The sequence below is a fragment of the Castor canadensis genome, chromosome X (assembly GCF_047511655.1).
Source record: "Castor canadensis chromosome X, mCasCan1.hap1v2, whole genome shotgun sequence".
In the NCBI taxonomy this organism is placed as follows: Eukaryota; Metazoa; Chordata; class Mammalia; order Rodentia; family Castoridae; genus Castor; species Castor canadensis.
The window spans coordinates 29752753-29768416 of record NC_133405.1 but is presented as its reverse complement, the minus strand read 5'-3'; the positions used below and the strand labels follow the sequence as shown (position 1 = coordinate 29768416).

General features: G+C 33.8%; 1 protein-coding gene across 10 annotated transcripts in view; it reads right to left on the bottom strand.

The window, feature by feature from the left end:
* Nucleotides 1-15664, bottom strand: part of LOC109686404 (teneurin-1) — an 835907-nt gene that overhangs the window by 807309 nt on the left and 12934 nt on the right. For 8 of the 10 annotated variants that reach the window (XM_074064014.1, XM_074064010.1, XM_074064012.1 and 5 more), the window contains exon 2: nucleotides 12574-12639. The exons of the other annotated variants lie outside the window; for them this stretch is intronic. The gene's annotated coding sequence lies outside the window, so the exon portion shown is untranslated. The remainder of the gene's footprint in view (nucleotides 1-12573; nucleotides 12640-15664) is intronic. 10 annotated transcript variants of the gene reach the window in all.

The window sequence follows — 15664 nt, the reverse complement described above, 5'->3', positions numbered from 1 at the left end:
TAAATTAAATTATTTAAGTATCCCCATTTAATTTTCAAGATCTCTAAGAACCAGATGACAGACTGAAATGTGTCAAATCCAAAGAAATCGACTAAGCTCATCTCAAACATGACGCTTAAAGTAATTCAACAATATTCTACATTTTACAAACAAATTTATTGATATAAATTGTGGCACACAAGCAGAATCATACCCTGCCATCACACAAGAAGTATAAGTTAATATGGGCATAAATTTTACTTAAAGATTTAATTATAGCCTTAAATATATGACCATGTGGGAAAATCTCAGCATGTTAGGTATAATACCTTCAGTGTAACATATTAGCATGAATAAGGCAACTCATCAGGAGATTTTTGTTTTCCTCTTTTGTAACAGCACAGTTTTATCACTGGCATTTATTCATTAGTGCATTCAATATATATTTCCTAACTATCTGCAAATGTGAGGTACAGTGGTAGCTGCTGGATACTCATCCATGAGAAAGCCTATCTAGTTACCATTATCATGGAGCTTATTTTCTCATCTTCATTGGATAAAATATACTAATTATCTTTCTGCAACATTGGAACTCAGTAGTTCAGGATCAATTTCAGCCCCTTTATTCTAGTTCATGAACCACAGGTATTCAGGACTGATTCCAATGATAGATAGATAGATAGATAATGCACACATTCAGGAATGATGGACTCTGGAAAGTCTGTTTCCAAAAGTGACTTGCTCATTGTTATAGGAGGTAATCTGCATTTCAATCAATTAGAAAACCAAAATACACTAATCTCCTGTTATGACTAAGGCAATACAATATACTAAGCTTTAGCAGGGAGTTAATAAGCAAGATATTAAACTGTCTAAACTAGAGGTAAGTTTATGGCAGTAATGCAAAAAAATGAAGCAGGGAAATGAAGAACATTATGAAGCACTGATGGGCCTTAATGACTGATTATATATGGAAAGCAAAGTACAAGAAGGGGGCAAGGAAAACCTCAAGGTTTTCAACTTGGTTAGCTGGAAGAATGATGACAAAAACTGGGAAGGTGGACAGAGATCCAGCCTTGGAAACATGATGTACTCACATTTAGAAACAAAGAATTTCAAAGATCAGCAGAATATACAAGTGTACAAGTGTGACTGGAGGTTGGAGATATTGTACTACACTATAAGTAATATTTTTCAAAAATCATTTATATGAAAAATAGAAGATAGAGTCATAAAGATAGATGGAATCCCCAAGGACAAAAACAAAGGGAGAAAAACAAATAATGGATTTTGAGTACAACCATAGTTTGCATATAGGAAGCGGGAACTAAGCCAAAAAGAAGTGTCCATGCTCTTTACTTAAGGAAACTTTATAGGAAATGAACAATACTGATACCAGACAAAGAAAAGACAAATGTGTTCTGCTGAGAATGATGATATAGGTAGCCAAAAGATTATGGCAAACCAGAAAAATCGGATTACTTTGATTTCCTTCTGCTATGGCAAAATAAATCTGCCACACTAAACTTTTAGTGTGTATGTTTGTGTGTGTGTGTGTGAGAGAGAGAGAGAGAGAGAGAGAGAGAGAGAGGGAGAGAGAGAGAGAGAGTCACATTAGCTCCTTTAGTCACGGTACCAACAATAAGAGCACTTTCTGTGTGGGGACCTGAAATTTGTCTGCCATATCTAAAGGCTCAGTCCAAACTTCAGATGCCTTAACTTACGAATTCCTAAATTTGAACACCCAGACAAAAAAAATAAATCACTTTGAAAGAAACAAGAAGTCTCTCATTAATGGATTTAGTAACAAATGGACCTAAGGAAATAGTAACTAAAAACACACTTTGAATACTGGTTATTCCACTTGCTCACTGTGCAACCTTAGCCAAATGACCTAGCCTCTCTTGGCCTCAGTTTTCTAAACTTGAAATGTAGAGATGATAACTGTACAAATGTTATAATGTTATTGTGGGAATCAAATGAGATAACTCTTGTAAAATGAGTAGCACAGTACTTGGCACACAGTACTATCTCATATCTTTCAAGATCATACACATGCATGCACATGTGCACACATACAAGACAGGTACACTTGTCAATGGACAATACATAAAGAAGCCTACACAAGAAAAATAATGAAGAGTGGGTTGAAAATTGATTTTCCTACTTTTATATAAAATATTTCATCTCATAGAATTATCTGTCCTCAAGAGAAAAGTGGAAAGAGCAAGTTTAACAGTCATTTCTAAAGACCTAGTAAGTATATAAAATTAAAAAAAAAAGACTCAAGATTAAGAGTAAATACAAAATTAAGAAAGACTATCCACCCTTTCAGGAATGAGACTCAAAATTCTTTTGTGGTTAGGCAAACTGGATATTCAAATTGGCAAATTATTATGTAAGTAATATTCTATATACAGTCCTATTTACAACATTAGTCTTTTTTTATGGTACTAGGGTTTAAATTCAGAGCCTTGTACTTGCTGCGCAAGCACTTTACCACTTGTGCCATGCCCTCAGCCCTTTTTTGCATTAGTTACTTTTTTGGATAGGGTCTTGTGCTTTTGTCCAGGGCAGTCCTCAGACTGTCATCCACCTACCTACACATCCTGTATAGCTGGTATTGCCAGCAGGAACTACCACATCAAGATTGTTGAGATAGGGTCTTTCTACCTTTTTGCCTGGCCTAACCTCAATCCTAGTCCTCCCAATCTCTACCTTCTGAGTAGCTAGGATTCTAGGTGTAAGTCTCTGCATCTAACCTACCTTGTTAGGCTCATCCAAAAACATCATGAAGTAAGTGATATTAAAATACTGGAAGTAATCATTGGTAGATAGTATGTATACACCAAACTATTCTGGGCCAATTTTGCTTATTTTTATGATAAAACAAGAAGGTAAAAAGATGAAGGCAAAATAACTTTTAAAAACTTTGATTTCTATAAGAAATTTGACATGAATTCCATAATACTTTAAAAAATAATTAGAAAAGAGACTTACACAAGAGTTCAATAACCAGGTTGTACTTACTCAACAAGCCTGGAATAGTACTACTAAGAAAGGCCAAAGAGTGGAAAAGGTTAACAGAAAAAGATGTGTAAATTAAAAAATAAGGGGAAGAGAAAGACGGAAAAAGGAGAGGATAAATAGTTCCATGTCAAATGTGCCCAGTTATTTCCTATAAAGTACTTAGCACAATGACAGACACATAGCTGATTTCTGCATACACTTACTAAGTAAAGAATTTTTTACTTATAATTTTATCTACCTTACTTATCCTTTGATAATTTGAAAGGTGAAGCCTAGAGATTTTTCAAGGTTCTCTGAACTCTGTTATATCATAGTTCTGTTTCCTGTTATTTTAAGAGATTTTAACTAGAAGGAAAAAACTGTTGATATTGTCGACACATCAGAATTCTAATTTCTACATTATGACTTTCCATTTTATGAAAAATTAAAAATAATAAGACTATATTTTTTATCAGCCAGAATTCATTTAGCAGATTTCTTAGAATTTGTGGGTATTATGTGGTTCATTTGATAATGAACCAGTTAGCAGACATATTATTCTTTAAACAGACCATTCATTTATAAGATAGTCAGTCTGTAAGCTCTACTGTAAATCATCTGGTACAGTGAACTCTGTGTTCCCATCAGTAATAAAGTAGGCATTTTCATTCAAATGTAGCAGGATGCTCAGCTCCCAGGATAATGATTAAGTGAAGATCTTCTTTTTATTCTGCAGACAAAGCAGATACCATACTTATAGTTTAGGCTCTTGGGGACAAAAATCTTAATGGAGGCCAAGATTTCCTCAGACTTTATGGAAATAACCTTTTAAAAAGTTTTCATTCTATGGTCCCTCTCTATGGTAATTCTGATTTATTTTTCCTAGGGTCAGAATATTCTTGAAAGGCCTCCCACTCCTTGCTATTTTTTAATAGTACTGTGATTTCCTCACTTCACTTTCTAATGAATATTTCATCAATCTGAAGGAATAATCACTGTATGTTTACCAAATGACAAAAATGACTTATGAAAATGTACTTAACTGAAAATCAGCCTTTCTTAGAATTACTACAGGATTGTCTTTGAGTCCTTCTTCTGCCTCCTCAAACTATTGTCAGAAGTAAAATGAATAGTAACTTCATGTGCTCTTTTTTTTGATTAAACTATAATTTTGGTGCAAATTAATACTAATAAATGGCACTCAGATCCTACAGGATGTAGACATAAGTTTGGATCAGGGCATAGGCATACATATATCTTTCATTTTTTGTTCATACACTGAATAAAAATGCAATAAAAACATTAAAACCCTAATCAAGGTGCTTTTGAACAAAGCAAGGTGTAAAATTAGATAAAACTAAGATAGACATTGAAAACTTATATTACTTATATGAATTTGTTATTAAAGGTTTACACCAACGCTATTATTCCAACCTCATTTAACTAGGTGAGCATTTTGCAAACAACAGAACAAAAAGCTAGTCATTTATTACTCACAGTGACAGTCAGCCATGTCACTTAAAGTATACCTTTTAAAATTAAAGTTCATATGCAGAAGTATGATTAATCTGGTACAAAAATAGGTAGCTGATGCATTTTCAGAAAACATTCATTTAAAGTCATATAAGTTGAATAGTTTCAGTTGACATTTGTCAGATATCTAGTGAAAATAGGACAATATTTGAAGGTCACTAATTCAGCATCTATGGAAGAGACCCTTGCTACTTCAGATTGTGTGCCAAATGGCATTGGATTACATTTCCTCTTAGTAATTATTTTAGAATTTTTGTCATTGTTTTTTGTTCTTTATTCTTTTATCAAAAACAATATATAGTGATTCTCATCCTTTGGAAGTGTGCTAGGCTAAAGAAGTAGTGATTTCAAATTTATTAAGGTGAAATGGAGGTTTATGAAAAAGTTGTACATTGCCCACCCAAAAAATACATTGCTGCATTTAGCTGTTTGTAGAAATATCATGGGGCTGAAATAATACTCCTAATGAGGAACTTCTACTCAGAGAGATTTTCTAGAAACTACAAGAGCCATATTAACTCTTATCCCATTTCATGAGCATCCATGTTGGGCTTGTTGGTAAACATGGGTACTTTTCAGATTATGGCTTATCTGTAAACATTTAGCAAATCCCCTCGGCTTTGTATTCAGCTTTTTGGTTGCTTTGCCGGTGTGCATCTTTTTCTAGGCTACAGGAGTAAGTATCAACTGAGCAATGTTTCTATTTTCCTTGAAATATCAGAGCTGAATGTTACAAGAAACTCAAATTGAATCTAAAAGTTAGGTTCATTATGAGCCTTGCAGATGGAAGTGTATGAGTGTCATATTTGCAAATTACAAGCATGTAATCAGTCTTTAAGATGAGCAGCCTTCAAAGGAGAATGAATGGCACAGTTAAATGTATCTTTTCAAGGAAGTTTTTGGCAGTGAATATCTATAATTGACCATCTTACCATATTTCTGCTCTCCATATTAAAATGATTCTATAGCTTCATAGAACTGTAAGCTGACAACTGAATTGAGAAATTTAATAAGTTAGAATATACATATGTGTTTATGTGTGTGTGTGTGTGTGTGTGTGTGTGTGTGTAAGGGTGTAGTGTATGCCAGAAATAAAGGAAGGGTATAGTGTATGCCAGAAACATCAACATACCAGTTCAACTGTCTCCTTGCAACAAAATTAAATATATCAATTTAATCTTTTTTGCTTAGTATCGACTTCTATTATTTCTTTAAATTAAAATAGTCCCTATTTTATTCTTCATCTCACCATTACATGTATTTTATACTATTTGTAAGATATTTTCTTCTACCTACTCTTGACCTTAGAGAGCTATCTTGTAGCTTCAGTGAAAATCTGACCATTACAGAAATAGGCCACAAAAAAGAAAACGAAAGAAAAAAGGGCAACGTATATGCTACTCCCTTACTCTTCCCTTCTTAACAGCATGGATATTCTGCCATGCTTTGATTTTTCCTTTTGTAAAGCAGTAAAGTAGAGAAAGCTAGGTCATAGGAGTGTTCAAAGGGAACTTAAAACTGAACATGTTTGGATTCACTGATCTATGGCATGAAAAGGATTATTGTCAGCTATGAACAAATTTAACACTCAGAAGTCCTTATGGGATTGACCACAAATATACAGAAAGTCACTAGATTAAAGCTCAGTGTAACTACATTTGGGCTGATGTTTTGACTAATTTTGATTTTGTAGGAAAAGAAAGAGCTTAAGACCAAACTGAAACAAGGGAATGAACTTATTTTAAATTAAAAATAAATAAATATAAATGCTAAGGCCTAATATTCTTTTCAGGCTCTCTCATTTAAATATTCTATATGTTCCCCAAATTCAATACGTATAAAACAGAACCAATTATTCTTCCGCCTTGCCAGAGCTGTACTTTCACTTCTTGAATGTGAATGGCACCAAGAAAGATGCAGTGGGGTATGTGGGAGGAGCAGAAGTTAGTACAAAAGTACAGGGTCAAGTTGTCCAGATGGCTGCTGAAGATATGACAATAAGTCCTTTTTAAAGAATTTTATTTGCCCTACCCTTACCAGGGTCATGGACAATTTTAAACACAGCCTAGACTTACTTTTAGTAATGTTAAATTATATCACCATCCATCTAGCCTTCCACACCTTTCCTTTTCTCCTTTTATGTATTGAGTGTCCCATGACTGTTACCTCTACATACTTAGAATATTTATAACCCATTATCCTCAAAGTGTTGTCAGTGGACTAGTGGCATAAGCATCCCTTGGGAACTTGTCGGCATGCAAATTCTTAGGCTCCAACCTAGACCAACAAAAGCAGAAACTCAGGTGTAGGATCCAGTAGTTTGTGCCTCAACAGGCCTTCTAAGTAACTGTAATGCAAACTCTAATTTGAGAACCATCAAATCATCACTAACTCTATTGCTAATTGCTTTCTGACCCTTATTATCTCTCATCTGGTGTATAGCAATAACCTTTTGATTGGTTTCTTGGTCTTCAATCTTGACTCCTCCAATCTATCATCCATAGTAACACCAGGGCAAATTCTTTATATTCCAAATGTGATTGTCAAAATCTTTTGCTAGATCCTTCTTACTTTTTAGCAGTGGCTTTTAAACTGTGTTCTTAGGTGGACTTTTTCAAGGGTTGCCTTATGGCAAGACAGAGGCTCAGGGCAGTACACTGAACACTGATGTTCAGTACACTGAACATCAAATTTCATAAGCAACATTAGAAAGCCACTGGCCTACAAGAAAAAGGAGCTTCAACTTAGTAGTACTCAAGCCATAAAAGTCTTTCTATATTGATTTCAGCATACTTTGTATCTTTTCTCATGTCTAATTTCCATATCCTCAAGCTGTATATAATGATTTCAGCTACCTAAGAGACCAGGATATTTGATATTTCTGAACCACTGCTGATTTTGCTCAGAATATCTTCCCATACTTGCTATTTGTTCTGATAATACCAATTACCATTCTCTACTTTCCACTGGCCAACACTTGCAGACCTGGCTCTAGTAGTGCGAGTTTACCTCTTCCATGAAGACTTTTAATGCCTGCCCCTCATTCTCTACAAGATAGAATTGACCCTCCTTTTGTGCCCTTACTCTGGCAATAATAGTAGTGGGAGTAATAGTTAATAGTTACTGATTTTATATATATCTATATCTATATCTATATATATATATATATATGTTACTCCTTTACTCTTCCTTTTTTTAAAGTTTCAAAGTATTTATTTCTCCACATTAATAATAGTTCAAAAACATGTTTTAGTTATTATATATTTGTTTTTTATATTACTGTTGTGATAGGTGGGGGTACATTGGAGTATTTACAAAGGTTCTTACAATGTATCAAATATATCATACTTGAGTTCATCCCCTCCTGTGCTCTCTTTCATCCTGCCTCCCCCAATTCCTAGAACAGTTTCAACCGGAATCATTTTTGCATTTACACACATGTGTATACATTGTTTCAGCATGGATATTCTGTCATACTTTTCTTTTGGTAAAGCAATAATGTAGAGACATAGGAGTGTTCAAAGGGAACTTATATATATATATATATATATATATATATATAATATGCAAAAAATATTTATGGGCCATGTATCACTTTAAACATTTCATCCCTATGATGTATTAAGTGTAATTATTATTTCATTTTTAGAGCTAAGGAGAATGAGCTTTGGAATGTCCCACTTAATCTGTTCATCCAAGTCATCTAGCTAATATTTGGCAAAATTGGATATTCTCATGTGTTTAAATCCAAAAGCATATGGATTTAACCTTTATACCACAAGGACCACGCTGGTAACACAAAAATAAGGAAAGCAGGGAATAAGACAATAAGGGGTGACACATATTATGTAATTAAAGAGTGCACACTCAAGCTACTGATATTTTTAAAAAGGAAGGAGAGTATAGGAGGAGAGGAAAGGAAGGTGGAGGTGAAGGAAGAGGAGGAACAATCCTGGGTTATAAACAAAACATTTATAAGGATTAGTTCGGAGCAGTAGACAAGTAGTTTGAGACTATTTTTTCACACTACCCTCAATTCTCAATGTTTTGCTTGTCATGCAATCCAAGTCAGAATAACCTACTAAGATAGTAGTGCCTGCATCTTTCTCACTGCTGTAGTTGTCCCAATTAGTAAGTTTCTACTTCTCACCTACCCACAAATCTTATCCCCTAGACATGGAAGGAAAGGGATACAGGACAAGTCAATAGGAGGAGGAGTACAAGTGGTCCATAGAAAAACAGGAAAAGTTCTCACTGAGACTGAGAATGAGAGTGACAGAGCCTTCTAAGGATTTTCAGGAACCTAACAAATATAGTTCTAATGGAAGGCTCTGATATGTATATTCAGGGGAAATGGCCACTAGACAAGATATTTTAAGATCAGTATGAGTCATGCCTTTTAACAACCATGACCTGCTAACAAAGACTTCTCAAATTTTCTGTACTGGCTAAACTTCACTGTACTAGTTTTCTATTGCCAGTGCAAAAGGAATGATGTTTGATAACACCAAACACCTAACATAAATTCATTTCAGAATTCTGGATGTCACAAGTCTGAAATGAGTCTCGACAGGCTAAAATCAGGATGTCAGGATGGTAGAATTCCTTCCTGGAGACTCTAGGGAAACAAAATCTGTGTCCTTGCCTTTTCAAGTTTCTAGGGGCCGCTCATACTCATTGTCACCTTCCTTTATCTTCAAAGGTAGCAATGTCAGGTGAAGTTATTGCTACCATCTCTCTGCTTCTCTCTCTTCTGTTTCCTTCTTCCACTTTTTAGGACCTGTGTGGTTACATTAGGCCTTCTCAAATAACAAGGATAATTAAGTCTAGCTGATTAGTAACTTTAATTCCATATGCAATCTTGATTCCTCTTTATCATGTGATACAATGGAGTCACAAATTATAGAGATTAAGACATGAACATCTTTGGGGTGCATTCTGCCTATCATAACCAGGGATTCCTAAAAATTTTTTATTGGGGGGAGCTATTATAGATTACATATGTGGTTGCCCTACCAAATAGGTTTTGAATTATGAATCTTTTATGTTTAGAAACATAAATTCCACAGCAAACACATTCATATGCACTCCACACTTACAACATTGATTATTTTATTTCTCTGTGTATACGTTAGTCCTCAACTCTCTACCATGAGCTTCTACATGGGGACCACAACCTGTGTTGATTTTTATTTCCCAAGCACCTAGAACATTTCCTGGCACATTGTAGAGAAGTAATGTTTGTCACAGTAATAAATAAATGAAAAGTGCTTCCTCTGGAAAAGAACATTTGTAGAGTTGTATTTGTAACTTAGTGCATATTTTGAAAAATGAATTTAGTATTAAAAAGGGAGAGGAAGCTGAACATATACTATTTTAAAGATCTATTTAAAATAGATGTCAGAGGCATTTTTATTATTTTTAAATTATTACATTCATAGAGCAAAAGAAAGGGAACTGCCTCCCCCAGCCAAATGAATTCTTACTTATATTTCACTTCAAATCAATAAGATGAAAGTCATTTCTAAAATATAATTCATGAGCTTCATTTAGTGCTCCTTCTTTTGGTTTGATCAGAATAACCATCTTTTTATAGTATTAGAACTGTTGATATTTTATTGCATTGCCTCATCTCATTATTATGTATTAAACACTATTATTTATGGCCATTACTTAACCTGATGGAAGACAGAAAAAATTACTGAAGGTTTGGAACCTCAGAATAGGTATTTTATAGGGATGAAGGACTGACTAGGAAGAGTCAATGGCCCTTCAGCTGCCCCTCAGATCATTAACTCCAAGTGGTTATTTGCTCCCAGGCACTTTCCTGTGCCCAGGTTGTTATTGCTATGATATGTAGATGAAGGAGACTATATTTTAAGTGTTTTAATATGAACTCAATACTCATGAAAGGTGCCAGATTGAAAGCATTGGAGTTTGAAGTCGTCAGGTTATGCACTTGGCTAATTTCAAGGTACAGAGAGAAGCTTGACCTTGAATGGCCACCTTGCAAGAAGGAGAAAATATACAGCTTGCTTATGTTTAAGAGCCTGACAGAGGAGCAGCAAGGAAGCATCCCACAGTTAAGCATTTTTATCAAGGAGGAAAACTTTAAACTACTAGCTAAACTTAGACTTTATTCATTTAGTAAAATGCCAGTACTGTTGTGGGGGGATGTGGGTGAGTGAGTGATAGTGGTGTTAGGATACATAGTTGCTTTAAGTAAAAAAAACTAAATTTCCTATTATCAACTCACTAAGCCACTTAAACAAGCAGCAATCTTTTTAAAAAAGTAGTGTGTGTATTATAATTTAACTACCAATCTAAATTCCATATTGCGTACTTGAGAAGAATTCTTAATTTTATATTTGAAAAAACAGAACTTTGAGCAGAAAGGAAGTTAAAGTTATCCAGTCCAGGGTTTCTAGCAAAGACATAGAAAACCAAGGATCATAAAGGATAAGCGAACTGAGGAAGAACATATTACTAATATAAGACTGGAAGTAGTGTCCACGTTGGCTGATTGACAGGCAAGAACTTTTCTACTATGTCATGTTGTCTCTATATAAAAGGAAAACTAGCTGCTCTCTGATCCTTTTAAATATTTAGTGCCAATTATTTTTATAAGAGTTCATTCTGGGGCCCTGTCAGGCATTTTTCCTCTTCATTTTGATCTATTCATTAACATTAGCTTTCTTATTGTGAAAAATATCTTTCAGTTAATATCACACAACAGGCAGATACATAATTCCCAAATTACAAAAATAATTTTCACAAATGATATAATAGGTGAAAATGATGACTTTCTTCCTTAGTAAGTTTCTTTGTAAACCTATCATTTTATTTTCTGATCTTACTTTTTGTTCTATAATGATTCGAACCTTTTGGCATTATTATTCCCTTAAAGACAGAACAACCAGAAGAATGGCAAAAGAACTATGTGCAGTATAGTCAAAACTGGCAGATATATTTTAAATTTCCATTGCAGTAAAACCCAAGTGATGAAATGCTTAATGAGATATTTTATCTATATTGTTCAAAGGGCAGTGTAAATTCTAAGATCTCTGGGATTCCTTTTTTATATATTACCATTTTGTGTACTTTTTTAAAAAAACTATGTTGTGCTGCCAAAGGCTTAACAACTTACCACAAATTCAGATAATCCTTTGACTTTTTACAACTTGGAATAGAATTCATATTTGATTAATAATGCATAGCACTGCCAGATATAAGGATCAAAGTATAAAAAGCAATGCTTTCTATTCTGTCATTATTCATAATTGAATATTGCCCAATATTTTAATAACAATTAAGACTGATATCTTTCCACATGTTCTTACATATTCCACCTAAAAGAAGACTGACTAGAGAAACACTTTCTTAATATTCCAGTTAAATTCCATTGATATTTGCACATTTATCAGAAAAAAACAGCACAATAACTTTTCTCTGGTAGTTGCCCAATGAATTTTTTGGGTATATGGATAGGTAAGATGCGTTGATGGAAAGAAGAATGGAAGGGTAAATAATGCAATACCTATGTCAATACAAATATTTCACTTGTGTTTTCCAAAGAATCAGAACATCATTACAGGAGGCAAATATTGTTTCATCAGTAAATCTTGTGAATGAAACATTTGTTCCATTGATATGGAGAAACACCATATTTATTTGTAGTCAGTGAGAGCTATTGAACAGTTTTGCAAACATCCTCACTGGCTACCATTATTCTTATACACTCTGCAGATGGTCACATTAGTCAAGGGGTCCCCTGGTTTTAGATGCTGTATATGAGAAAAGGTCACATAATTATTCAAAAATGTAGGACAGCCTGGATATTTAATTTTGCAAGTACTCTAAGCATTATGGGGTACAAGAACAAGTTTAACTTTAAGATAGAAAAATAGGTTTTAAAGGTTTAAAACCATGCATTTCATTTACATGACATTCAATAGCTATAATGGATTGTATTGCTGGACTAGCCCATTATTTTCACATTATGTAGCTATGTGTTCAATTCCCAAATTAAGGTTCAGTGTAGAATGCACATACCTTGTACATCCAGAAGTTAAGGGAATCAAAAAGGAGACAGCTGAATAAAGGTCATCCCTGTAATTCCTGTAAACAAATTAAGCCAAATTATCCTCCAAACATATGTACCAAGAAGTCCAAAGTCGTCATTACATGAGAGAAGGGAAGAGATACCTGTAGGATAAGGGTATCAGTGGAGATGGGGGTTTTGAATATAAGACAATTCATTTTGTAATTCACAAAGAATGAGGTATTTTTAAAGTTTGCTTTGAAACTTTGAAAAATTATATTAACTATACTGCTAATAGAGAATTTTGGAGGTGCACGGGAATGGAATCCATGCATTCTAGGCAAGCACTCTATCACTGAGCTACATTTCCAAGTCATAGAATGTATAAATTTTAGAAGAGTATATTTAGAATAGTAAGGAATTTTTACTCATTCTACAAACTTAACACTATTTAATTTTCACTCAGCATACTACTAATTTTGCTATGAAACACCCACAATTTCAAGATTGCCCCAATGCAAAGTATATAGTAACTGTCATTTCTTACATTAAGATAGTCCTCTATAGTTTACATAAAACCTTCATATACAAATTTCACTTATTTCTCAAAACAACTCTGCTGTGAGTTTAGGAAACTTAAGACAAGAAAGGTTAAATGGCTTGCACCATGGGACAAAGTCATGTATATGGTAGGGGTAGAGGATTGAGCCAGGATTAGAATTTATGTCTTCTAACTTTTAGTCCATTCCTTTTTCCTCAACAATATCCTTACCAAACAATTATAAAAATGAACATAAAATATGTGTCCCATGTCCCATGCTTGGCACTAAGACATGAGCTGTGCTGTTATAGAATGATCCTTGCTAATTTATACTTCTTGCAGAGAGATATATTTCTTGCAGTTTACATAGTGCCCAATGTGAAGTCAGATGGATATTTAACACTTGAACTTTAAAAAGTCCTTCACCAATGATGTAAACTGATATAATATTTATGGAAAGGAACTCATCAGTAGGTATCAAACTTTTTCCAGTAATCTACATTTATAAAGGAGTCACCAGAGATGTATACAAAGAGTTGTATATCAGAAATTTGGGGGCTGAGGGCATGGCTCAAGAGATAGATCACCTGCCTAGCAAGTTTTGAGGCCCTGAGTTCAAACTCCAGTACTGCCAAATAAAATAAAATAAACACAGAAGAAAATTTCATGATTCTTAATAATAATAAATATTGGAGGTTGTGTAAATATTCAGTAATTAAAATTTGGTGAAATAGATCAAAGCACTACCAGATGATGAAATACTAAGCAGATCTTTAGTATGGGAACAGTTAATTGTCACTTCTTATAATTTTGACCTATGGTCCCTAAGCTATATTCTGAAACAGATGAGGAAGGGTAGGACTATATATTTTTCTTTACATTTTTGGTTGTTTTTCAACTCGGTCTCTTCTGTCTCGCTGCCTCTGTTTCTCTCTCTCCCTCCCTCTCTCTGTCTTTCTCTCATATATGTGTATATATGTATATATATATATATATATAAACATAAAATGTTCACAAAATATTGATAAATGAAAAATACATTATAAAGTAATTTCTATGTAAATCCACTGTAGGAAAATGCGTATGTAAGATATATATGATTCTTATTTCCATATATCTGTATTTTCTAACTTTTCTATATTACTTATATATTTTAAAATGTTATTTAAATTCTTACAAACTCTATTTTACAGAAGGAAGTGTGGTGAGCAAAAAAAAGGAAAATGGCAAATTTAAACTTTAACATTCCAATGTTTTATGATTGGCATTTAACTAACATTATGGCCCCAAATTATCAATCAAGTAATCCCCAAACTTATTATTTTATATTTGAAGAAAAACCTCAGTAGTAAGAACAAACATCTTTAAATTTGTACCAGTAAATCAAGACAGGAGACAATATTTAAATGCAATTTTTTAAAATGTAGGTCAATAACATCATTGTCACCTTTGACAAAGATCACTAAGGTGGCCTTGTAAAGAGTATCATATTATTACCAATGATCTCCATATCCAATGCACTATATATAAATCATTCATAACAGACTGAAGTGGTGCTCTTGATTATTTGCAACCTAATTGCCTGATGTGCATTTTTCATCACTGTTAATGTTGTTCAAAAAAGATATAATTCTGTTCAAGTGTTGATATGGTTCCATAATAGTTCTAAGTTAGATTCTTTCAAGAGAAGACACTTCAGAAAGTACTCACATCCAGACTACAAAATATATTTCTGGCTCTTGTGCTACATATACCAGAGCAAGTCTGTAGAAATTGGCTTCATACCCATCAGGCTGATTCTGCAAGGAAGCTAGCAAAAAATGCTTTAAAAAATAAGCTGCCCTATATGTAGCATTTTGCCTTGGTGTGATACACAGAGGAATGGGAGGCAAAAGGGCTTTAAAAAGATTAACCTCTTCCCTGCTCACTTCTAGATTGCCTTCAAACTTGAGCCTTTAGGAACATATCACCACATTTATGATTAGAGAAGTTCAGTTCATAAATTGATCTATATCAGATACCCCAATTACTTGTTATCATTTACCAGTTTCTAACCTGTACAGTTTTAACCTCTATATTTCACTCAAGAGTTCTTTCTAAAAAAGAAACTGTTGAGTGTCTTATTATAGCATGTAGGTTAACGACCCTTTAAGGTAAAGAAGTTAGAATGTTTGAGAACACCATCATTGGACTCAATCAAATAATGCATAACAGAGGCAAAAACAGCAGGAGCCACACATGTCAGAAATATATCTCACAGAACTGACTGCTTGTTTGGGGAATAAGCTAAATTCTGCCAGCAAGGTCCTAGATCCAAATGTAGACAGCTCATCAAGAGATTGACTTGCCCAGACTTCAAGTAGTGCCACTTCCTGTTGTTTGGACATACAAAGAATAATATTCTACTTCCTTCACAAAGGAAAGAAGTTCTTAGCCTCTTGAAATGATCAATCAAGATTGGCTATTGAGATGAAATGCATAAATTGGAGGTAAGCAGAAGAGTCTAAAAGTCTGGTTCAAGACATTGATATAAAATTATAAATATATGAATATGCATACTT